This window comes from Opisthocomus hoazin, chromosome W (assembly GCF_030867145.1).
Source record: "Opisthocomus hoazin isolate bOpiHoa1 chromosome W, bOpiHoa1.hap1, whole genome shotgun sequence".
Lineage (NCBI taxonomy): Eukaryota > Metazoa > Chordata > Aves > Opisthocomiformes > Opisthocomidae > Opisthocomus > Opisthocomus hoazin.
In genome coordinates this window covers 31,980,313-32,005,642 of record NC_134453.1, presented here as the reverse complement: position 1 = coordinate 32,005,642, position 25,330 = coordinate 31,980,313, and the positions used below count along the sequence as shown (strand labels likewise).

Below are 25,330 nucleotides of genomic sequence, written 5' to 3'. Positions count from 1 at the left end.
GTTGGACTAGATGATCCCCAGAGGTCTCTTCCATCCCCTACCATTCTGTTATTCTGTGATTTGGTGATTAGATCTGTTTGATCATGTTAGGGTCATGTGTGTGTGGTGGTTTGGGGGGGTGAGCCGGTTGGTCCGGTCTCTCACCTTGGGTATTCTCCATATCTGATCTTCTACAATTGTATTTTGCTGAAGAGCATAAGAGGAGGAAAATAAACAAGAACTGTCATACGGCTGCTTTTTTCCTGGTTCCCATATTCCTTTCGAGTATTTAGTCTTTTTGAAACTTGGTAAGTTTCTCGGGAAATTTTCTCCAGTAGTATGTATCATGGAATTCATCACATGACGGTCATTCTTTGACATAACGTCATTTTGTCCAACTATATGAAGCTAAAGTGGCTGTGAAGTACAGTCTTTCTGATTTAGTAGCGTTTTCAAACACTTATTTTGCAGAGAGAGGGTTATACCAGCTGCAGAGTTTTAGAGAATTGTAATACAATGTTTGTTAAAATAAGTATGCCAAGTGACTCTGGAACCACACAGAAAACAGCGTCATAACTTTAGGCTTTACAGTTGATGGTATTGTGCAAAATACAAAACATCCCTTCTATAAGCTACGTGTAAAGAAGAAACAGTATCCCTTCCAATCTCTACCATTCTGTGATTCTTTTATCGATACTCTGCCTAATGCACCCAAGGACAGACATGGCTGGCCCTTTTGGCCGCCGGCGCACATTGTTGACTCATATTGAGCTTAGCATCAACCAAAACTCCCAGATCCCTTTCTGCAGGGCTGCACTCCAGCCTCTTTGTCCCCCAATCTGTACGTACACCCAGGATCACGTCGTCCCAGGTGCAGAATCTGGCATTTGTTCTTGTTAAATTTCACACAGTTCATGATCGCCCAGCACTCTAATCTGTCAAGATTTCATTGTAAGGCCTCTCTACCCTTGAGGGAATCAATGGCTCCTCCTAATTTGTCCTCTCGTCCCCCTTCTGGCCCCACTGACTATACATTTTTCTCTGCTGAATGAAATTTCAGTCATTATAACTGGAAAAGATGAGTCTGGATCTCTTGATCTAGTATTGTATGTAATTATCATATACAAAAACATATCTAGGAAACAAAAAAAACCCCACCACATTTACCACACAAATACAGCTGTGTGCTTTGCACATTCTGCTTTCATGAATTATAAATAAAATATTTGGTGCTCGATTTTCTAATTGATATTTTAAATAAGTATTGTAATATCTGAAAAGTATACTTGATATATATTTGTATACAGATTAAAACCCAGTATATTACGTAATTCATTAATTTTTAATAATATGTTAAAAACTGAAGTGCAAAACATAAAAGCACACTTTCCAAAGGGGGGGGGGGGGGTTGGTAATATTTAACATATTTCAAATTTGTAAGGTCTATTTTGACAGCCTAACATTAACTTTTAACCTCCCACTTGTATTAAGGGCCTCCATCCAGGAAATCAAAGGATACTGCAGGGCATTTTGTTTCTTAGAATGCATAAATGCTTTCAAAATGATTTTTTATCATACCAAAGCCAGCATAAACATTTCTTTACTGAAAACAGAAGTCATAGGAATAGTTATACTTCTGTTGCAGTGCAATATTTATGTCAAACAGCATTTTTGATGTTATTAAATATCACTGTCTTAAATGAGAGACTAAGAACAGCAAGTGCTTCTTAGTGCTTTCGTGGTTTTTTCCCCCTGAAAAAAATGGTTGGCCACTGTCTCCAGAAGAGATATTCACTCAAATTCTAGGCTTTAGCCTAGATAGATATCATGGAGCATTCCTTCCTAAAAGAATTACTTTTCCTTACAATAACCAAAAGCAAATAGAATCATTGAATGATTTGGGTTGCAAGGGACCTTTAAAGGTCATCTAGTCCAACCCTCCTGCCATGGGCAGGGACACCTTCCACTAGACCAGGTCAACGGTTTATGTCTAAAGGGTTAAGTGTGTAGTCACTTATCAGATTCAACTTGCCTGTCAGAGCCCCTCCAAGGACTTTCACTGAAACAGTTTCGCAAAGTTGAAACAATGGGTAATTTATTCAAGCGACAGGTATCACAGATTCAGGATTGCCGTTGATAAATGCACTGTCTACAAAAGTTGAGCTCAAAGTAATAGTTTAGCGCTTTAGTTAACAATGTGTTTCCGGGGATAGGTCCGACAAAGTCAGAGGTGCGACTCTTACCAAAAAGGCGTCCCTTTTTGGGGGGGGAAGAGAGGTTCAGGCCCGTCGACCCGTCCGTTAGGTAAAGTTCTCGCTTGACTCCTCCTCCCAAAGAGAGTTTTCAAGTGCCAGTTTTTATATGTTTGAAAATCTTTTGGTGAGGTGGGACTAAGTCAATTATTGTGTATCGATTGGCTCTTGGCATGGAATGTCGTGTCGTCAGAATCTGTTGTTTATCCGAAGCAATCTCTGGCTGCATGGCCTCCGCGGCGCCCCACAGATCACTTGGTTTACAGTGATGGGCTATCCCCCCTTACTTCTGTCTGATAAGATAAGTGCAAGTCAATTGCTCCATTTGTTAACTCTTTGGCTCTTGAGGCCTGAGTCCAAGCATGTCTTTTGTCTTGCATTTGACAAGTCCAGCAAGGCCATCGATTACATTATCCACTTTGTGACCTTAGTCACATCTCGTCAAAAAGGAATATCTGATGAATTTAGGTTCAGACGGGTTGAGGGGCTCATCTTCCTCCCTAATAGGAGAGGAAATTAAAGGAACGTATTCAGGGTTATGAACTTGAAGCACTCTAACGTGCATACTAAAAGTTCTGACTAGTGAAGATTGTACACATGATAAACCCACGCACATAACAATAAGGAGTACAATAAACATCAATACATATTGAATCAAACTTTGTATCCATCCACTAATGCTTAGTCCAAGTCCATTAAGAACTTTCGAGATCCACCCCGTCCATTCCCAGGGCTTCTGCTTCATATTTTCATGGAGTTCTCGAGACTGTTCCTCAATCTTACGCATTTCATCCATGGCTTGATGTAAAGTGACGGATACATTTGGGATAGAAACACAACAGGTTTCATCAGGATAGGAGGCATTTAGCCATCCACAAACACCACTTTCTTTTAACAAAATCACATCTAAGGCTAACCTATTTTGTAGCGTCATTTTGGATGTAGCTTGCAGCTGCAAGTCAACTGCATTAATTGCTGCTTTTGTCCAATTTTCTAGGGAGTCTACTTGCCATGTCAAATTTTCTATATATAATCGATTATTGGTTATTACTGTCCAATAACCCCAAAAAGCTTTCCTTCCTAAGTTTAGTCTCATTGCTGGGGTATAATAGCTCAGCCAGGCAAGAAGTTTACCATTTTCTTGCATAGAATTCCACATTTGTGACTGTCTTTTAGCTCTACGTCCTCGTGATTTTGTTAAGGATTGAATGAAATTCAAAGCTATAGTAGGACACAAGCTTGGAATACCTAGAGTAAATTCTAATCCATCCCAATAGGGTTGAATGTGGTCTGATATTTGTCCATTAGAACACGCCCATACAGCTTCAGGTGGTGCAGGTAGCATTAAAGTGCTACACGTACTATTTTCGAGTTCATCGAGGCTATCATGTCCATTTAGATAATGTTGGAAAGGAACTCGACATCTTTTGGCCTGTGGCTCAGCATTGTTGCTAGAAACTATATCATATGCCCATGTGTTAACCTGTTTGGGATCCACTTTTATCATACAATCTGACCTTGTCTTAGGGATTGGAGCACTGTAATTATGACATAAACATACACTTCTTAAAGCGTGGTAAAGGTCTGCAACCATCCATACCCATGGGTACTCATCAATATTAGAACAAGTTATTTTGTTGGTACAATTCCATAATTGGACTGGCCCTAGTGATGTGGTAATTGGAGGTTTTTTTCCCCATTGTGTAGAATGAGTTCTATGATCAGCAACAGTCCACATACAAGGTACGTCATTAGACTGTGGACTACATTTAGATCCATAGTTTGAGGGAAATTCGATACACCATTCAGCTTGTACCGGGATACTATATTTAAAGGTAACAGGTACATCCCGGAATGGTCGAGGAGGCTGGTCAAGCCAGGGTACCTCCATACAGTCAGTAGACAATTTTATCTTGGTGTTTAAATTCAGGAAATTTTTGTCAAGCTCTCGAGTGCAGTTAGAATGAGACCATATGTTGGTATAGTTAAGGTCTGAAGGATAAGTATAATGTTTGTAGGTAATTCCACTTCCCCATGGTATGGAGATGGAATTGTCTTTCATTTCCCATGAATCCAGCAGTGCTCCTTTTAGGTCAAGGCGAATAACCATAAAAGGGAGTCCCTCTGCTGGGGTTGTTGGCAGCATTAGACAGGTGGTTCCCTGAGTCCAATTCATCATTCTAAGAAATCCTTGCAACAACTTAAAGGCTGTGTTTTCCTCTATCATACCCAAAGATTTCTTTGTTTTTTGATTATAATCTCTGTGGAACACATGCACAATCATTACACCTAATATGTAAACACATGTTAAACTTACACATATTTGTCTACCACTGTTAATGCATGATAAAAGATTCATATTGACAATTCTATAGTAAATTATAACTATCAAAACCACAACAAAACAAAACTATTGTGCATTAAAAAAACCGGTAACTTAATAAAGCAAAAGGTAAAAAAAAAAACAAAAACAAAAAAACCCCCAAGTCACATAATACACAAGTAAAACTAGAAATCAGTATTCCTATCAGAATTAAATCACTATTACCTTCTTTGTCAGATTGTTTCGACCTTCTGGAAGCTTTGGTTTACAGATGATTCCACGGATTAGGACTAGAAGTATAAATCAGCAGTCCTTGAGGGCAGTCTGTTTTGACACATGACAGTCTGTGATTTTAGGCGTAGTTTCCCAGCGTTTGGAAAACACCTGTAAACAGAAAAGAAAGGAAAGTGCTCGGTTGTCATTGAAACCAGCATACAATAGGTTAAAAGGTAGGTACTGTCCACCTAGTACTGATTCGATGCAGTTTTCCAGAGCTGTCTTTCGCTTCCCAAACGTAAAGATTTTTTGGTTTTGTTAGTACTAGTGACACTGTTCCAATCTGAGGCATTTTAACCAGCACTGGCTGGCCTGCGTAAAAGCTAGTAGGGTGTTCTGGTTTTGCGTCTGCCTTTGGCACCAAAGTTGTGCCAGAAGCACAGAAGGCTTTCATTTTGGGACAGCCGTCTCCAGTCCATAGATAGATGGCATTGGATAATCGCAGATGCCACCCAGATTCATGGGTTTTAGCAAATCGCTTAACTAACCCGTTTGTTCGCTCAACAATCCCGTTTGCTTGGGGGTAGTACGGAGTATGGAATACCCACCGAATTCCTTCTTCTTTTGCCCAGTCTTGTACCACTGTGGCTGTAAAGTGTGATCCGTTGTCACTTTGAATCTCCTCAGGAAGGGGGAGGGTGCTGAACCATTCCTTCAGGCTGTAAACTGTGTTATCTCCAGTTGCAGCTGTGACAGCTGTTGCCATGGTAATTCCTGAAACAACTTCCACCTCTACTAATATATGTTTTTTACCCCCTGAGGGTCGCAATGGACCTATGTAATCAATTTGCCAGGTGTGCCACAGTGTTTTTTTATTTCGGATGTGCATGGGAGGCGCCTTACTTGGATGATCTTTGTTAAGTCGCAGGCGACACTGTGAACAGGCAGTTACCACTTGTCACACAGTTTTGTCGACACAGGCCGTCCTCGGGCTATGCCTTCCCGATACAAATCAGCTCGGCCAGTGTGCCCTCGTTTTACATGTAGCCATTCAAGAAAAGGTTCCCATTCTAATTCATCACTTGTAATATCAATTTTGTGCAGCCGTGTGAGGCTATCAACTTGTTGATTGAACTGGGCAGCAACAGAGGCTGATTGATCATGCCCTTTCACCCAACCAATGTGCAGTATCCTTTGTTCTCCTATTTTTAGCAATTGTTTCCAGCTGTCAGTTTGCCAGACTGGGACTCTATTCACCTGCCAGTCATTGGCTGCCCAGTGGCTCACCCACTCGGTAGCTCCTTTAAAAACAGCATATGAGTCAGTGTAAATATAGTCAGCACTGTGTTGCGCAGCTAATAAAACTGACCTAAGCTCCCCCACTTGTGTACTTCCTTTACCTGTTTCGCTGACCCATTCTCCCGTGGCTACTTCCAGTGCCACTGCATTATAATTCCACTCATTATTTTGCCTGCAGGATGACCTCTCAGTGAACCATACCCCTTCGAGGTTGCTGGTTTCTGTTAGAGGAAGTGCCTCCCGAATTGGAGATGGTTTGCTTGGAGGAGTTTGGAACAGCAAAGTACTGTCTACATCTTTCTGTAATTTAGACACTTTAGTGCTGCCCTCTGTAATAGGCATAATCTCATGGATGCTTTCCAGATAGGCATACCACTTACGGACCGTGGGCTTTTGGGCAATGCCAGCAGGCGGCACCGTCCCTTTAAATATTGTGTCTAGGAGGCGGAAAGGTCCCCGAATGATTACACTCTGTTTTTTTCTTATTTGTTCCACTTGCTTTACAGCTCGTACCAAAGACAATAGTCCCTTTTCCAGGTCTGAGTATCGCGATTCAGTATCATTAAAGGACTTTGAACTGAACCCAAGTGGACGCTCAGGCCCTTCAGGTCGTCTTTGCCAAACATTACAGTGAGAACCGTGTTCACTAAATCCCCATTCCACATGAATTGCATCAGAGGGATGTACAGGACCTAGCTGCTGAAATAGTCTCAATTCTTTTACCAGTGTCTCCAGGGCATTAGAATGTTGATTTGTCCACTCCCATGATTTCTTTTTTCGCAGTAAATTATAAAGGGGTCGAGCAATCATAGAAAATCCAGGGACATGTTTATGCCAGTATACTAAAGTTCCTAAAACTTGTTGCAATTCCTTAACATTAGAGGGATCCTGTCCCTGTTCGATTTTCTCCAGTGTGTCAGGAGGGATAGATAAGGCTCCTTAGATCCACCAGACCCCTAGGAATTTGACTTCCTGTGCGGGTCCCTGACACTTGGATGGGGGAATTTCCAGACCCAAGGTTGTTAATCGCAATGTCACATCCTCCATAGCCTGTTTAACAGTGTCAAATTGTTCCCCTCCAATCAAAAGGTCATCTATATATTGATATATAGTAACGTCTGATGGAATAGGAATTCCAGTCAGTGTTTTAGCTAAAGCATTGTGAGCAATGGTGGGGGAATGTTTATATCCCCGGGGTAGCCTGTTAAAGGTGTATTGTATCCCTTTCCAGGTAAAAGCAAATCGGGCTTTATCATGTTCCTGGAGTGGAACCATAAAAAACATATCTTTTACATCTAAAGTTGCCATCCATGTGTGAGATGCTCCCTGTATCTGAGTTAACAATTCTGCAATGCTCGGTACAGCTGCAGTTAAAGGTGCAGTGTTGGTGTTTAATCGCCTGTAATCAATCGTGAGTCTCCACTGCCCATTTGGTTTTTTTACTGGCCAGACAGGGGAATTATAAGGTGAGTGTGTACGAGTGATTATGCCTCAGTTTCCTAAGTCTCTTACCACCCCGTCAATACCCGATTGCGCAGCTGCTGGTAATGTATACTGTTTTGTGCTTGTAATTTTTGATGGTGGTAAAGATATAGACATTTCTAATAAATTAATTTTTTTAGGCTCATTCTGTTTAATTTCTTGCCCAGCAAAACTCCAAACTGAACCATCAGGGAGTTTCCACACTCTACCATACAACAAATCAAATCCCAAAATATTAGTGTTAGCATCACCGACCAATACTTCAGTGCGGGTTAATCTTTGTTCGCCTGGGAGCCACAGGGTAATTTTTGCTGTAGGGCATTTCCTTATGACTCCATCAATGCCTGTAAATTTTACTTTACGGCGACCAGGTTTTACATTTAAGCATGTTGCGGTCTCCTTGGTGATTACCAAAATTTGAGCACCCGTATCAATGAGAAAATTTACAAAAACTTTCTTTGGTCCCACCGGGATGGCAATGACAGATTCGGGGGGTATACCAGAGAGCCACTGTATAGCTAGTACCCGCCGAGGAAGGAGGCTCCCAGCCCTCCCCGGGGATGTGGTTTTTTTGCCCGAGGGTCTGTTAAATCACTTAGCTGGTGCTGTGGGGCGGAGGGTGCAGTGTTAACAGGAGTTGTTTTGTTTTCTGCGGGCTGACCTTTCTTTGTCGAATTAAATTTATGGCTTAACAACTGTATGAGAATTTTTAGGTCAGTCGTGGATGTACCAATCAGTAGATGCCGTGGCACCCCCATAGCTCGAGCTTTATGCCAGAGCTCCTTACGCTCCTTATCAAATTTTAATTTACATTCGAGTTTAGCCTTAGGGCTGTGAAACTGGCGAACTCCACGAGGTGGCGGATCAGACAACTGTGAGGATCTGATCCATCCCATCCTGCGCCCGTAGTTTACTATATCTTGTACAAATTCACTCCAAGTGATTATTTGATTTTGATCTTGGTCCTGATCCTGATCTTGCCCTCGACGTGGGCGTCGGCCTTGTCTGGGTCGAGTGACTTGAAGTCGATCCTGTACATTGGCCACATATGTTTTTAAACTGTCTGGGAGGCCTCGGATCAGTGGAGTGAATCTTGCCGGATCTATAGGGGCTAACATTGGGGATCTTATTAACACATCCTGCTCATGCATTGCTTGTATGCAGGCAGCCTTTTGCACAGATGTCACCAAATCAGAACCCTGAGGTTTTTATAACAGAAGGTTCTCCTCTGTCTTGCGGGTCTATGCCAGCAGCCCAATAAGCAGCTCGCATAGTTAATGAATAATTATGATTACCTGGAGTGGTAGTTAGAAATACTCCAGGACCCCAGTAGCCTCCTGCTTCTTCCTCATTTAAGAGGATTCGGTCTCCCCCGGTGAGGGAGACTCGACATACATATTGCGTCTCGGACTCCTCCGGACGCCTGGAATATTTTTCCTGCAATTTTGCCAATTCAGCAGGAGACCATGGGATGGTTCGTACAGTAGTACGAGCCTGTTCTCCACCCTCATCGGTGGTTTCTGTTTTAATCAATGGCCGAATAGGTATAGGTTCTGGGGCCACATCATAATCAGAATTCTCCTCCAGTTCATCATTATCATCACTGTCCCAGACATCTCCATCCCATGTCTCGGGATCCGCATACTGTATTAATTTGCAGATTTCTTTAGCTCAGATTGAGGACGATATCTGGTTTAATGAGAGATTTAATTTTTCTTCTAAATGGTTTTCTCGCCTATTGGCCCAAAACAACTGCAATTTAAGGTACCCGATTTCACCTTTTAAGGTGTCTGTTTGTATCTCCAATTTCTTTTGACTTTCCTTTTCAAAAGTCAGTGATGTTTTTAATACTTCATTTTCTGATTTTAGTGCAACATATTCTATATCTGCAATTTTTTCAGGCGATGGAGACTCTTTCATTTCTTTCTGCGTGCAAGATAGGCAAGCCCCTAATACAGCACAAATAAATTTTTTGCCTTTAGTGTTTTTGATCTTTTGCTCACTTAGGCATTGTTTTATCCGTTCTACCACTTTATCCTCATCTTTCCAGAATTTCTGGGCCCATTCAATACCTGCTTGTGATGGTGCACACTTATATTTTTGTAGCAGTTTATCCATGGCAATCCTGCCGACTACGCCAATTTTTTACTGTCGTGTTAAAAGGGGGTAAGGGGAGTCTGATGAGCGGCAAAAGGAGAGCCCTCCTGTTGAGTCACGAGTTTCAGAGCATACCCCCTTGAGTTCTAAACTCTCTCTCAGAGGAGAGTCTAGGTGCGGCTGGATCTACTCCTAGTTCCCCGACTTGGTCAATGGTTTATGTCTAAAGGGTTAAGTGTGTAGTCACTTCTCAGATTCAACTTGCCTGTCAGAGCCCTTCCAAGGGCTTTCACTGAAACAGTTTCGCAAAGTTGAAACAATAGGTAATTTATTCAAGCGACAGGTATCACAGATTCGGGATTGCCGTTGATAAATGCACTGTCTACAGAAGTTGAGCTCAAAGTAATAGTTTAGCGCTTTAGTTAACAATGTGTTTCCGGGGATAGGTCCGACAAAGTCAGAGTCATGACTCTTACCAAAAAGGCGTCCCTTTTTGGGGGGGGAAGAGAGGTTCAGGCCCGTCGACCCGTCGTCCATCAGGTAAAGCTACTGAAGGTGAAGGGCTCTGGAGCAGAGGCTCGCGCCGAGGGACCCTTTCTCCAGTGGCAAAACCGCAGTGGTGAGGCGGCAAAAAGCGCCGAGAGAGAGAGAGGAGACCCCAGCCCCCCCCCCCCCCCCCCCCCCTTCACCACCCCCCCCACCCGCCAGCGGGAAAGCAGGAGGTGCCAACGAGCGGCAGCGATAAGAGCAGCCCCCAGGGAGCGCGAGCGACCAGGAGCGCGGGCAAACAGAGCCGGCGCAGCAGTTCGCGCAGGCAGGGCGAGCGGGGGAGGCGGCTGGGCAAGGGTGCAGCCGCCCCTCCTGGCAGCTCAAGTAGTGGGCATTGCCTATCCAGGAGATATTCTAGCCATGGTTACCATCCGTGGTAAAGCTCTTGCTAGAAGGAGTGCAGGGACCCAGACGGAGGCCCCACACAAGAACGCAGGTGTCCAGGTCTCTGGCTGCAGGGAGTGCCTGAGCCTGGCGCTCGTACCGGCGGACAGCGGAGACAACTGCTGTGTTCGGTGCGAGCAGGTGAATGATCTGCTCAGCCTGGTGGCAGAGCTGAAGGAGGAAGTGGAGAGGCTGAGGAGCATCTGGGAGTGTGAGAGAGAGATCGACTGGTGGAGCCGCTCCCTGCCCTCCCTGAGGCAGAGGCAGCAGGAGGCAGCTCCACAGAAAGCACAGAAACCCCTACCCTCTTGCGACCGAGCAGAAAGAGGGGACCTAAGAGATGGGGGGGAATGGAAACGGGTCCCTGCTCGGGAGGGCAAGAGATTCTCCCCCTGGCCTCCCTCACCTGCCCAGTTGCCCTTAAGCAGCAGATATGGGGCTCTGGAATGTGAGGGACTGGCCACAGAGGATGTGGGTGAAGGTGAGGCTCCATCCGGGGGGGTTGCCTAGAACGAGTCAGACAGCCCCACGTATTACAACTGCCTCAGCTAAGAAAAAAAGGAGGGTCATTTTCATAGGTGATTCCCTTCTGAGGGGAACAGAGGGCCCGATCTGCCGACCGGACCCATCCCACAGGGAAGTCTGCTGCCTCCCTGGGGCCCGGGTTAGGGATGTTGCTAAGAAACTCCCTGGTCTGGTGCGGCCTTCTGATTGCTACCCCCTCTTGGTAATGCAGGTTGGCGGGGACGAAATAGCAGAAAGAAGTCCCAAGGTCATCAAAAGGGACTTCAGGGCACTGGGACGACTGGTTGAGGGATCCGGGGCGCAGGTGGTGTTTTCCTCCATCCCATCAGTGGCAGGGAAGAGCACTGAAAGGGGCAGGAAAACTCACCTGGTTAACAGGTGGCTCAGGGACTGGTGCCATCGGTCAAATTTTGGTTTCTTTGATCATGGGGAGGTGTACACAGCACCGGGCCTGCTGGCGACAGGTGGAACTCAGCTATCTCAAAGGGGAAAAAGAATTCTTGGCCACGAGCTGGCGGGGCTCATTGAGAGGGCTTTAAACTAGGTTCGAAGGGGGAAGGGGATATTGCCCAGCTCACTAGGGATGAGCCTAGGCTTGGCGTGCCAAGGCCAGGGGTGAGATTGACAGCCCAGCTCAAGTGTGTCTACACCAATGCACATAGCATGGGCAATAAACAGGAGGAGCTGGAAGCCATTGCACAGCAGGACGGCTATGACTTGGTCGCCATCACAGAAACGTGGTGGGACAACTCGCATGACTGGCATGCTGTCATGGATGGCTACAGACTCTTTAGGAAAGACAGACCAACAAGGAGAGGTGGTGGAGTTGCTCTATATGTGAGGGAGCAACTGGAATGCATTGAGCTTGGCCTGGGGGCAAATGAGAAAGGAGTTGAGAGCTTGTGGGTTAGAATTAAGGGACAGGCTCATAAGGGTGACATTACGGTGGGTGTGTACTACAGGCCACCTGACCAGGAGGAGGAGGTTGGTGAGGCCTTCTACAGGCAGCTGCAAGCAGCCTCACAGTCACAGGCCCTGGTTCTCATGGGGGACTTCAACCACCCTGACATCAGCTGGGAAGACCATACAGCTAGGCAGGCGCAATCCAGGAGGTTCCTACAGAGCATCGATGATAACTTTCTGATGCAAGTGGTGGAGGAACCAACAAGGAAAGGTGCGCTGCTGGACCTTGTATTAACAAACAAGGAGGGACTGGTGGAGGATGTGAAGGTTGGAGGTAGACTCGGCTGCAGTGACCATGAAATGGTGGAGTTCAGGATCCTGCGTGGAGGAAGCAGGGCGATAAGCAGGATCAAAACCTTGGACCTCAGGAGGGCTGACTTTGCCCTCTTCAAGGAGCTACTGGGAGGAATCCCGTGGGACAGGGCTCTCGAAGGCAGGGGGGTCCATGAGTGCTGGTCGCTCTTTAAACGACACTTCCTCCATGCTCAGGAGCAATGCATCCCCCTGAGAAAGAAATCGAGCAAAGGAGGCAGGAGACCTGCATGGTTAAACAAGGAGCTTCTAGCGGAGATCAGGTGGAAGAGAAAGGTCCATGGAATGTGGAAAGAGGGGCAGGCCACTTGGGAAGAGTACAGGAATGTGGTGAGAGCGTGCAGGGATGCGACGAGGAAGGCCAAGGCCCACCTGGAATTGAAGCTGGCAAGGGATGTCAAAAACAACAAGAAGGGCTTCTTCAACTACATCAGCAGCAAAAGGAAGGCTAGGGACAATGTGAAGCCGCTGCTGAATGAGGCGGGTGACCTGGTGACGGAGGATGCAGAGAAGGCAGAGCTACTGAATGCCTTCTTTGCTTCAGTCTTCAGTGCTAAGACTGGCCCTCAGGAATCCCAGGCCCCCGAGGTAAGAGAAGAAGCCCACAGAGAGGACGACTTTCCCTTGGTCGAGGAGGACTGCGTGAGGGCTCGCTTAAGCGATCTGGACACCCACAAATCCATGGGCCCCGATGGAATGCACCCACGAGTGCTGAGGGAGCTGGCGGATGTCATTGCTGAGCCACTTTCCATCATCTTTGAAAGGTCCTGGAGGACAGGAGAGGTGCCTGAGGACTGGAGAAAGGCCAATGTCACTCCAATCTTGAAAAAGGGCAAGAAGGAGGACCCAGGGAACTACAGGCCAGTCAGCCTCACCTCCATCCCGGGAAAGGTGATGGAGCAGCTCATCCTGGAGGCTATCATCAAGCAAGTGGAAGAAAAGAAGGTTATCAGGAGTAGTCAGCATGGATTCACCATTAAGAGGAGTGTGGCCAGCAGGACGAGGGAGGTTCTCCTTCCCCTCTACACTGCCCTGGTGAGGCCTCATCTGGAGTACTCTGTCCAGTTCTGGGCTCCCCAGTTCAAGAAAGATGAGGAGCTACTGGAGAGAGTCCAGCGGAGGGCTACGGGGATGGTGAGAGGACTGGAACATCTCCCCTACGAGGAGAGGTTGAGGGAGCTGGGCTTGTTCAGCCTGAAGAAGAGAAGGCTGAGAGGGGTCCTAATATATGCTTATAAATATCTGAAGGGTGGGTGTCAGGAGGATGGGGCCAGGCTCTTTGCAGTGGTGCCCAGTGACAGGACAAGGGGCAATGGGCACAAACTGAGGCACAGGAAGTTCCATCTGAACATGAGGAAGAACTTCTTCCCTCTGAGGGTGACGGAGCCCTGGAACAGGCTGCCCAGGGAGGTTGTGGAGTCTCCTTCTCTGGAGATATTCAAGACCCGCCTGGACAAGGTCCTGTGCAGCCTGCTGTAGGTGACCCTGCTTCGGCAGGGGGGTTGGACTAGATGACCCACAGAGGTCCTTTCCAACCCCTACCATTCTGTGATTCCGTGTGATTCTGTGATTCTGTAAAGTTCTCACTTGTCTCGTCCTCCCAAAGAGAATTTTCAAGTTCCTGTTTTTATACATTTGAAAATCTTTTTGCGAGGTGGGACTAAGTCAATTATTGTGTATCAATTGGCTCTTGGCATGGAATGTTGTGTCGTCAGAAGCGGGACTCAGCAGTGTGACATGCCTTCAGAGCGGGCATCTTGGTGTGGGCTTCTGGGAGCCATCTGTTGTTTATCCGAAGCAATCTCTGGCTGCATGTCCTCCACGGCGCCCCACAGATCACTGGGTTTACAGTGATGGGCTATCCCCCCTTACTTCTGTCTGATAAGATAAGCACCAGTCAATTGCTCCATTTGTTAACTCTTTGGCTCTTGACGCCTGAGTCCAAGCATGTCTTTTGTCTTGCATTTGACAAGTCCAGCAAGGCCATCGATTACACATACTTTTACCATGAATTAATTTTGTCTCAGAAAATGGAGTTTATAGGTACTTTGATAGGCTGAATAAAATGTGCTTAACTAGAACCCTACCCAAAATTGAGACATCTGTATTTATCTCCATCTCCTTATTATGCCTCAGTGCATCAGCAGATGAATGTAATGAATAACAAGAATTAGTCTTCTCTGTTATATGTTACTGGTGCCAACACTGTTATAGTTTATAAATAAAATCAGTAACTGAGCAAAGCATTTTTTTTTGCACTGTATAGAATTTTTTCCTCCACATAACCACTTGTAGAATAAGGGAAAGGCTTGTGCACTTTGAAATCTTGCCATTTTGGGTGTTAGTCTGCTAAATTTCATGCTTTTACAGCATCTTGCTGTTCAGCAGCCCAATGCTGTTAGAGACCAATGGGTAGGACTAAAATATTAATATAATAGACTTTAAAATGATGAAGAGTGCTGGAAAAGTGTTCAAAGCTGTTATCCAAAGACTATCTGAATGCAGACCTCTTCTCCCCCTCCCCCTGAGTGCTGAAGTGTGGCACTGTCCACTGCCCCAGCCTCTGCATCCCTTGCCCTACTTGCACTCTCCTAGTGAGCAGTCCCAGAATAACCCAACATTTGATTTGCAGTGCACAGTCATGAATGGAAAGCAGCAGTAGCATGCCCAGCACATGCTGCCTTGGATTACCATGAGGTAAAAAAATCTCTTATGAACTAGGTCCTCTTTGTGTAAATGCTGTGTGGTGGGCTGTAGGGATCCTTCCGTCTTTGATCCTTGTCTCTGTCAGCAGCTCAGTATGTGGCTACAAGAAAGTCAGTTTTGCCAGAACTGTTGAATATGCTTGTTAAATTTGGGTAATTCAGTCTAAATATCCTATAATAACGCCTTAATTTGTTTTACTTGCTTTACATACTTAATGCAGCATATGTTAGCTATTGAAATTAATGTAATTATTGGCAGCTAAGAACCTAAATATAGATCTTGGATTGTATCCTACAGCATTTAAATTTGCATTAATATTGTTTACTTTAAAGCTATAAAACTTCAGACAAAAAAATTTGAATATAATTGTCTCTTTTATCCCTCTCTTTTCACCTCTGTGTAAAACAAAGTTGTTTCCTTACTTTGTAACTTTATTGTACCAAAGTGTTAATCATACTAGTTTGAGGTTGCTGCAAAACCTGTATGATTGTAGAAGTGAATCCTGGAATCGTGTGTTTGTGGCTCAGTGCCTTGTGCCACTGTGCAGGAATACAGAAATACATGCTCTGCATATTACAGGAGCTGGTTCAGCTCTCATAAATGAGTCCTAATTTTGGAAATTGCAGGAGTGTGCATAGTCAATTTGTAATAAATAAATGTTAATGCTTTCCCTCATCATCCTCCTTTTTTTTCCCATCTTACCTTTCTCCCTCCTCTTTTTAATGCACTTCCTTTTTAACTTTCCACTATCACTTTTTCAATTATATGAAATCAAAATGACAGATTTTGCAACTGAATAGAAATCAAATGTAACAGGAATAAAAAATTCGTTTTCATCATCTTCCATCTCTTTTAGTTGAATGCTGTTAACCAGAAATATATTTGTGCCTGATAGATGGACAATAGGAGTACAATGAATGTACTGAGAAGATTCCTCTTCTTAATTGCACCATCTGCCTAACATAGGTAGAAAGAGACTGACTCAGCAAACCAGTATTTTCCTCCACCCCATTTATGTTTTCAGTGTTGGTGCGCAATATGTATTGATGGTGCATGTGACTTCCATACAGATAGTACGCTCACACAAACTTAATCTTTACTGCATAGGTAGGTCAGTTCAGTTGGATGTACTGACAGGATGGGGTCTACAGAGTAAGCATAGTAAGCTGATTCTTGCTGGGAAAAACACTTAGCTCAGTCACCCAATTTTTACATTACTAATTTGCAATTACTTGTTTGTTTGGGCCTATAGAATCCGGACAGTTTTTTAATTTCTTACTTTTTATGCAGTTCAGCAGTCTGTTGATTCGAAGATCCGGTAGAAAAAAACCTAACAGTAGAATGTATACTGTTAAGCAGGTATTCTTTATTGCAGCGCCGGGCACACGGGGGATTTCTCCTCCAAATGTGCGCGCCAGACACCCTGTTGCTTCAGGTTAAAAACAATCACATACGTAAATATACATTGTATTTCTAAGAACTAATTAGCATATGTAAATATCTTTCATGTGTGTCTGTTAGCATCTTTGGGTGGTCTTTGGGGGTCCCAAGATGAAGGCCCATCCTCTTCATCACGCTGTTCACTGATTGACGTTTGTTTCTGCACAAACTCAGTTCCAGGATCACGTATATCATGTCCTTCGGATTGTTTGGCTCTAGTCTTGTTGCTCTCTTGGTGCCTCCTTATCTCTATAGCTTAGCGCATTTGCCCTCCCAAGGCCGAGCTGTCTGGAGTAGAATTATTTAGGAGTCTCTTTTATCCCACAATTATCCCAATCATTTGCTGAGAACCAAGACCACTTTTGTTTCACTTAATTATTTTGTCTAACGACTAAGTGATAGCTTGTGCCCATGTCCTTCCACTACATTCCTTAATGAGAAAACAGGGATTAGTGTAACAGTTGCATCGTTAGATCACTCTGCATGCAGGAATACAAGTTACAGTACTAAAGACTACTGAAAACTAGAAAATATTAAGGCTTTTTTTGTTATAGTTTCACGTTTCTTACAGTCCCCTCTATCACTATGCACTAAATGGCATTTTGCCTCTCCTGTACTGAGCCTCATGAAAATAAGTGTAGTGGGTTGGTTGTGTTTTGGTTTGGGTTTGGGTTTGGTTTTGTTTGTTTGTTTGTTTAGGGGTTTTTCTGGTGGTTTTTTTTAATGCGAACTAAAAAACGGGGGGAGAAGAGGGTGAAGGGTATAACTAGAAGTCTCATAGGAGTTTGGGGGCTTACATTACACAATAATGAAACTTCGTATAGTTATATCACTATATAGTGTTGTCACCCCCAGTGGAGTACTAAATTACACACAGTAATTTATTCATTATGTTCTCTTGCTGATTATTTGATTGTTGTTCAGTATGTGCGTGGGTAGTAAGGTTAATCTTATCCTCATATTGATTTTCAGGTAAATAGCAGAGTCTGTATACTTCTAAAGCAAAATTGGAATTGATCTGTGATTCTCCATAATGCCAAAAATAAAAGGAATATGCATGAGAAAGCAAGAAGTGAAACATTTACATGTGGCCTTTATTTTTATTCAAATAACATTGCAAAATAGTTCAAACTATGTATATAGGTCAAGGAAAATGTACGGCTTACCAACACTTGCTCTGATGTTTCCATTTTACTTTATTGTTAGTCTTGTGGTGTTTAATCCTATGGAAGTATACTTACTAGGTGGCATGCACAGGACGTAGTCTGAGGAAGAACTCCTTGAAAAACATAGTTGATACTATCCTTGCACTGTTTTGCTTAATTGTTTTACAACAAATCATCCAGTGCTCTGTCCCATTCAGGAACGTCCTCTCTGGAGCCAGGAGCTCTGCTAGCATCTCTTGGTCTACCAAGATTACAAGCTTATGTGTGTGCTGTTCTAAGAGGAAAGGAAGTTTCTTGTTTCCTGTACCTTGGCCTTACTGTGGTACAAAACGTGAATAAGCATTCAGTAGTTTTAAAATATAGACATATTGAACCACGTTTCGTTTCCAACATATTCAGAATTGATTCAGTCTCAGACCATAGAATCATAGAATGCTTTGGGTTGGAAGGGACCTTTAGAGGTCATGTAGCCCAAGCCCCCTGCAGTGAGCAGGGACATCTTCAACTAGACCAGGTTGCTCAGAGCCCCGTCCAACCTGGCCTTGAATGTTTCCGGGGATGGGGCCTCCACTACCTCTCCGGGCAACCTGTTCCAGTGTTTCACCACCTTCATCATAAAAAATTTCTTCCTTATATCTAGTCTAAACCTACCCTCCCTTAGTTTAAAGCCATTACTCCCTGTCCTATTGCAACAAGCCCTGCTGAAGATATTTTCCCCATCTTTCCTATAGGCCCCCTTCAGGTACTGACAGGCTGCTACAAGGTCTCCCCGGAGCCTTCTCCAGGCTGAAGAGCCCAACTCTCTCAGCCTTTCCTCATAGGAGAGGTGCTCCAGCCCTCTGATTGTCTTTGTGGCCCTCTTCTGGACCCGCTCCAACAGGTCCATGTCCTTCTTGTGCTGGGGGCTCCAGAGCTGGATGCAGTACTCCAGGTGAGGTCTCACCAGAGCGGAGCAGAGGGGCAGAACTCCCTCCCTCAAACTGCTGGCCACGTTGATGGGGATGCAGCCCAGGGCACGGTTGGCCTTCTGGGCTGCCAGCACACACTGGTGGCTCATGTCCAGCTTTTCATCCACCAGTAACCCCAAGTCCTTCTCGGCAGGGCTGCTCTCAATCCCCTCATCCCACAGCCTGTATTGATAGTGGGGGTGGCTCCGACCCAGGTGCAGGACCTTGCACTTGGCCTTCTTGAATCTCATGAGGTTCACACAGGCCCACTTCTCAAGCTTGTCCAGGTCCCTCTGCATGGCATTCCGTCCCTCGGGCATGTCGACTGCACCACTCAGCTTGGTGTCATCTGCCAGTTTGCCGAGGGTGCACTCGATCTCACTATGTCGTTGATGAAAATATTAAATAGTACTGGTCCCAGTACGGACCCCTGAGGGACACCACAAGTCACCGGTGTCCATTTGGACATTAAGCCGTTGACCACTACCCTCTGGCTGCGACCTTCCAACCAATTCCTTAGCCACCGAACAGTCCACCCATCAAATCCATGTCTCTCCAATTCAGAGAGAAGGATGTTGTGGGGGACCATGTCAAAGGCCTTACAGAAGTGTTAGGGTCGATGTAGCTTGAGAATTAGCACGACTAGGCCGCTTAAGCAAAACAGCATGATTTAACAGGCTTGCTGGAAAAGACAGCTAAGAATAGCCATTGATAGCAAAAACAAGATGTGTTCAAGGACGTGGAGGCAGTCTGTTGCTATTGACGTTAGTGCATAGTTACCAATTATAAGGGAATGTGGGGCGTGTGAACAGTGTGTGATTTATGTCTGTAGCCTATCCGATGTAAGCGGCAGGAGCGGATCCGTGGCACGCCGGGGGGGGGCATGAACATCGGCAGCATGGGTTCCACTGTATCAGCGTCACAAAACACGGTGCTGAAAAGCCTGTTGGAATTGGCAGATCGAGCCGACGCTAAGTTAACTAAAGGAGACATATCGGGACTATTATTATGGTGCCGCCTCCGAAAGCTGATAACAATGGATCAGCTGTTCGATCCGGATGCGTGGCACAGAGTTGGGATGGACTTGTGGGACTCTGTGCAGGTCGGAAACAAAGAGGCTCGGCAATTAGCCCCTTTTTTCCGAACTGTTAAAAATATGATTGCTGATATGAAGGACGAGGCTACTGTGGCTGCAGCCGCCGCGAGAGCTGTTTATGCAATCAGTCAACCCGCGGGAGAGTATCAAGATCCCTGTATGGCGCCGCTGGCTTGTGAAACGGAGCCCTGCGGAGAACCGAGTGTGGCACCAGCGCCACCTACAGCCCCACCACTACCGGAGAATGTGCCGCTCCCAGAAATGGATACTGACTTGCCCGAAGGAGCAACATCGCTATTATACCCAAAGATTCATAAAAGTGAACTTACGGACACGTTGAGAAAGCAACAGGATCAAATGACAAAGCTGCTGGACGAGATGCAACGACTAGATAAAGGATCCCGTAACGCCACGATTAAACAGGCATATCGAAAGGCTCACCAAGCCGTAACGGACGGTTTGCGAGCAGTCGAGCAGCAGATATGTGGGGAGTCGTACGGGATGGGGGAGGTGATTTCAGGGGGGGGTCAAATAATGGAAGCATTAACAAAAACTCACCACCAGAGCATTCGCAACGGCATTGGGTTAGGCTAATGCTGGAAGACGGGGAAATGAGCTTAGCTGACGCTGATCACTATTTACGCAGTAAATACGGTAAGGGGGTGGGGGATGACGAACGTGAGGCATGGAAGAGGAGCGTGACGTGGAGAGAGCACGGAGGGGGGGCATCCGGTGTTCAAAAGCCTGATTGCGCGCACGGTGGGTGTGGTCTGCAGGGACCCGGCGGTACAGAGGGGGGTGGTGTGGCCGCTGGAGGTCGGAGTGGAGACGGGACGCCCCCGATACGCGACCCTAAGTTTAATAAGGGACAACGATGGAGGGGGGTAATAGAAAATGCTGTAACTGAAGGACAAATGCTACCAAACAGTTTAACAGCATTCTCGGTGTTTACGCAGGGGAATCAACGGATATGGGCTCCTTTTGACTGGAAAACAGTGAGTCAGTTACAAAAAACCGTAATGAACTATGGTTTGGATAGCAAGCAAGTTATGATGCTGGTTACCACCTGTTTCAAAAATCAGATATTAGTGCCAGCTGATGCCCGAGCCTTGTTAGAATTGGTGTTGCCCCCCACTGCCTTTATGTTGTGGAAGGATAAGTGGCGGGATAAATGTGAGGTTGCAATGACGCAAAACCTTCAGCTAGGTGCCGATGATCCTTTACGTGTAGTTACACCAGACCAGCTCATGGGTACTGGCGCTTTCCGCGACGGGGCGGCTCAAGCAGCGCTACACCCTCGAATATTGCAACAGTCACAGAGCTTAGCCCTGGCCGCTTTAACTGAGTTACCACAGATTGGGAAGCCTGTATTACCTTATACGCAGATTCGTCAGGGTCCTGATGAGCCGTACATGCACTTTATAGACCGATTAAAGGAAGCATTAGATGCGGCACCGAATCTGCCAAGTGAAGCAAAAGGTGCAGTAGGAAAGGATTTAGCTTTTCAAAATGCCAACACTCAATGTCAACAGATAATTGCATCCCTGCCTAGTGGGTCTACCCTTAGTCAGTACGTGGAGGCTTGTTCCCGATTACCTCGCTTAGCGGAGGAAAGAGAGAAGGCCAGAATACATGCGGCTGCTATGGCCGCTGCTTTTACAACCTGCCATGCAAACGGGGAAAGGGGATCGAGGTGCTAAAGCAAAAACTGGTTGTCTTATTTGCGGAGAGGAAGACCATTACAAAAGAAACTGTCCTCAGATCAAGAAGCAAAAGGTGGTGGCTGACGAATTTGTAGGGACATGCCATAGATGTGACAAGTTCGGGCATAAAGCAGCTCAATGCAGGTCGCAGTTTAAAAAGGATGGTACCCCCCTGTCGGGAAACGGGCAGAGCAGCGCCAGGATGGGGGACGCGAGAACAAGAAAGTTCCCCACAGCTATGGCTGTCTCGACGAGCTCCGAGCCACCACAAGCGGCTCCGCAGGAGTCGATCTGGCCGTGGGACAAGACATCACTATAGAAGATGATAAGGTGCATGTCATCCCCTCGGTAGCCACAGGACCTTTAGGTCATGGGCTGAGTGCATTGTTAATAGCTGAATGGCAGAATTCAGAGGATTGTCATCAGTGGCGCTGAGTCTAGTTGGAGGCCTGTAACTAGTCGTGTCCCCCGGGGGTCAGTACTTGGCCCAGTCTTGTTTAACTTCTTCATCAACGACGTGGACGAAGGGACACAGTGTACCCTCAGCAAGTTTGCTGATGACACCACACTGGGAGGAGTGGCGGATACACTGGCAGGCTGTGCTGCCATTCAGCGAGACCCGGACAGGCTGGAGAGTTGGGCAGAGAGGAACCTGATGAAATTCAACAAGGGCAAGTGCAGGGTCCTGCACCTGGGGAGGAACAACCCCATATACCAGTCGAGGCTTGGGGTGGACATGCTGGAGAGCAGCTCTGCGGAGAGGGACCTGGGTGTCCTGGTGGACGACAGGTTAACCATGAGCCAGCAGTGTGCCCTGGCTGCCAAGAAGGCCAATGGGATCCTGGGGTGCATTAAGAGGAGTGTGGCCAGCAGGCCGAGGGAGGATCTCCTCCCCCTCTACTCTGCCCTAGTGAGGCCCCATCTGGAGTACTCTGTCCAGTTCTGGGCTCCCCAGTTCAAGAAAGAGGAGGAACTCCTGGAGAGGGTCCAGCAGAAGGCTATGAGGATGATGGACTGGAGCATCTCTCCTGTGAGGAAAGGCTGAGGGAGCTGGGCTTTTTCAGCCTGCGGAAGAGAAGGCTGAGAGGGGACCTTATAAATGCTTATAACTATCTTCAGGGTGGGTGTCAAGAGGATGGGGCCAGGCTCTTTTCATTGGTGCCCAGGGACAGGACAAGGGGCAACGGGCGCAAACTGAAGCATAGGAAGTTCCGTCTGAACATGAGGAAGAACTTCTTCACTCTGAGGGTGACAGAGCCCTGGAACAGGCTGCCCAGAGGGGTTGTGTATTCTCCTTCTCTGGAGATATTCAAGACCCACCTGGACGCAGTCCTGTCCAGCCTGCTGTAGGTGACCCTGCTTCGGCAGGGGGGTTGGACTAGACAACCCTCAGAAGTCCCTTCCAACCCCTAACATTCTGTGATTCTGTGAACTAAAATCACCAGTATGTTAAGTAAGCAAGGTCTTTTCAGCTTGTCATACTGGCCTGCCAACGAGAAGGTGGGGAACGCACAAGAAGTTTGGAGGGGACACAGCTGGGACAGCTGACCAAACTGACCAAAGGGATATTCCATGCTATATGACGTCATGGTCAGCATATAAAGCTGGGGGAAGAAGAAGGAAGGGGAGGATGTTCTGAGTGATGGTGTTTGCCTTCCCAAATAACCGTTATGTATGATGGAGCCCTGCTTTCCTGGAGATGACCAAACACCTGCGTGTCAATGGAAAGTAGTGAATGAATTCCTTATTTTGCTTTTCTTGCACGCACTGCTTTTTGCTTTACCTATTCAACTGTCTTTATCTCAACCCATGAGTCTTCTCACTTTTACTCTTCTGATTCTCACCACCATCCCACCGGGACGGAGTGAGTAAGCAGCTGTCTGGTGCTTAGTTGCCAGCTGGGGTTAAACCATGACATTCTCTAAAAGGGGTTTCATCCTAATGAGGAATTTATCCCTATTTTTAATGTTTTTTCAACTGATGTTTCAGAAAACTTAAATTTGGAAAAATGTGACATTTCAGACAATTTGATTTAGGATTTCAAAACTGTTGCAGCTTTTTTAATGTTGTGTTCAACACTTACTTATGCATAATATACTAAATAAGTTTATCGAAGCCACTGAAGGCAAAGGGCTCTGGAGCCGAGGCTCGCGTCGAGGGACTCTTTCTGAAGTGGCAAAACCGCAGCGGCAAGGCGGCAAAAGCGCCGGGAGAGAGAGGAGACCCCAGGCCTCCCCCCACCACTACGCCCCAAGCGGGAAAGCGGGAGTTGCCAGCAAGAGGCAGCTCTGACTCAGTGTGGGCGGGGTCGAGTGTGACAGTGGCCAAACCCCCCTCACATACAAGAGCAGCCCCCAGGGAGCGCGAGCGAACAGGGCCGGCAAAGAGGGACAGCGCATCAGCCAGGGAGCGGCACAGCAGTTCGCGAAGGCAGGGCATGCGGGCAGGCTGCAGTCCCCCCTCCTGGCAACTCAAGTAGTGGACATTGCCCATCCAGGAGATATTCTGGCCATGGTTTCCACCCATGGGAAAGCTGTTGCCAGAAGGAGTGCAGGGACCCAGGTGGAGGTCCCGCACAAACACACGGCTGTCCAAGTCTCTGGCTGCAGGGAGTGCCTGAGCCTGGCGCTTGTACTGGAAGACAGCAGAGACAACTGCTGTGTATGGTGCGACCAGGTGAATGACCTGCTCAGCCTGGTGGCAGAGCTGAAAGAGGAAGTGGAGAGGTTAAGGAGCATCTGGGAGTGTGAGAGGGAGATTGACTGGTGGAGCCGCACCCTGCTGTCCCTGAGGCCAAGGCAGCAGGAGGCGGCTCCCCAAGAAGCAGAGGACCCCCTAACCTCTTGCCACCAAGCAGAAAGAGGGGACCTAAAAGACAGGGGGGAATGGAAACGGGTCCCTGCTCGGGGTGGCAAGCGAATCCCCTCCCGACCTCCCTCACCTTCCCAGTTGCCCTTAAGCAACAGACAGAGGGCTCTGGAATGTGAGGACATGGCTAATGAGGATGTGGGTGAAGGTCCATCCAGGGGGTTGCCTAGGAAGAGTCAGTCAGCCCCACGTATTACTGCCTCGGCTAAGAAAAAAAGGAGGGTAATTGTCATAGGTGATTCCCTTCTGAGGGGAACAGAGGGCCCGATCTGCCGACCGGACCCGTCCCACAGGGAAGTCTGCTGCCTCCCTGGGGCTCGGGTTACGGATGTTGCTAAGAAACTCCCTGGTCTGGTGCAGCCCTCTGATTATTACCCCCTGTCGCGTTAATTTGGCTGAAAATAAACCTCCTTGCATTCTAACTCTCTTCACCGGAGTGGGAGGCTAGGTGCGGCTAGGTTTAAATTCTGAGTGATGTCCAATTTGCCACTACCAGTCCAGTCGCGTTTAATACGTATATTAAACTACCACGATTCTGAGTACACTAATAGCAGTCTGCACCTTCAGTCCAGTCGTGCTCATGAACTAGCACGGCCGCATTTGGTCGCGTTCAGTGAGAAACTGTGACAACTGGCTACTTAGTGCAATTTTATTTGTGCAACAGGTATATAGGATTTTTGAATTGCCAGTGACAGTGACTGTAAGAAAGCACATGCAAATATAAAATGCATTAAAAGGTTAAAAATATATTATGTTTAACTGTGTAGGTTTATTGTCTGCCTTCAGTGGGACTAACAAATAATAACTAGAACAGTAGAAAAATTTTTTCTAACTTTCTTATTTGAGTAGTCTGGAGATTTGCTTAAATGATTACTGTACAGAAAGTCTAAAACATTGCTTATTAATGATTGCAATTGTGATAAGCACTAAAATGCACAGCAACTTTTTTTCCAAATTCTCAAATTGTGGTACAATGTAACATACCCTAGAGGACTGATATTCTGTTGATCACAGAATTGTTTA

The 25,330-nt window shown here is 46.4% G+C and overlaps 1 protein-coding gene across 4 annotated transcripts in view; it reads left to right on the top strand.

Moving 5' to 3' along the window:
* The window catches only part of LOC142365720 (guanine nucleotide-binding protein G(q) subunit alpha-like), a 182,269-nt gene that overhangs the window by 64,723 nt on the left and 92,216 nt on the right, over window positions 1–25,330 (top strand). The gene's annotated exons all lie outside the window — the stretch shown is intronic.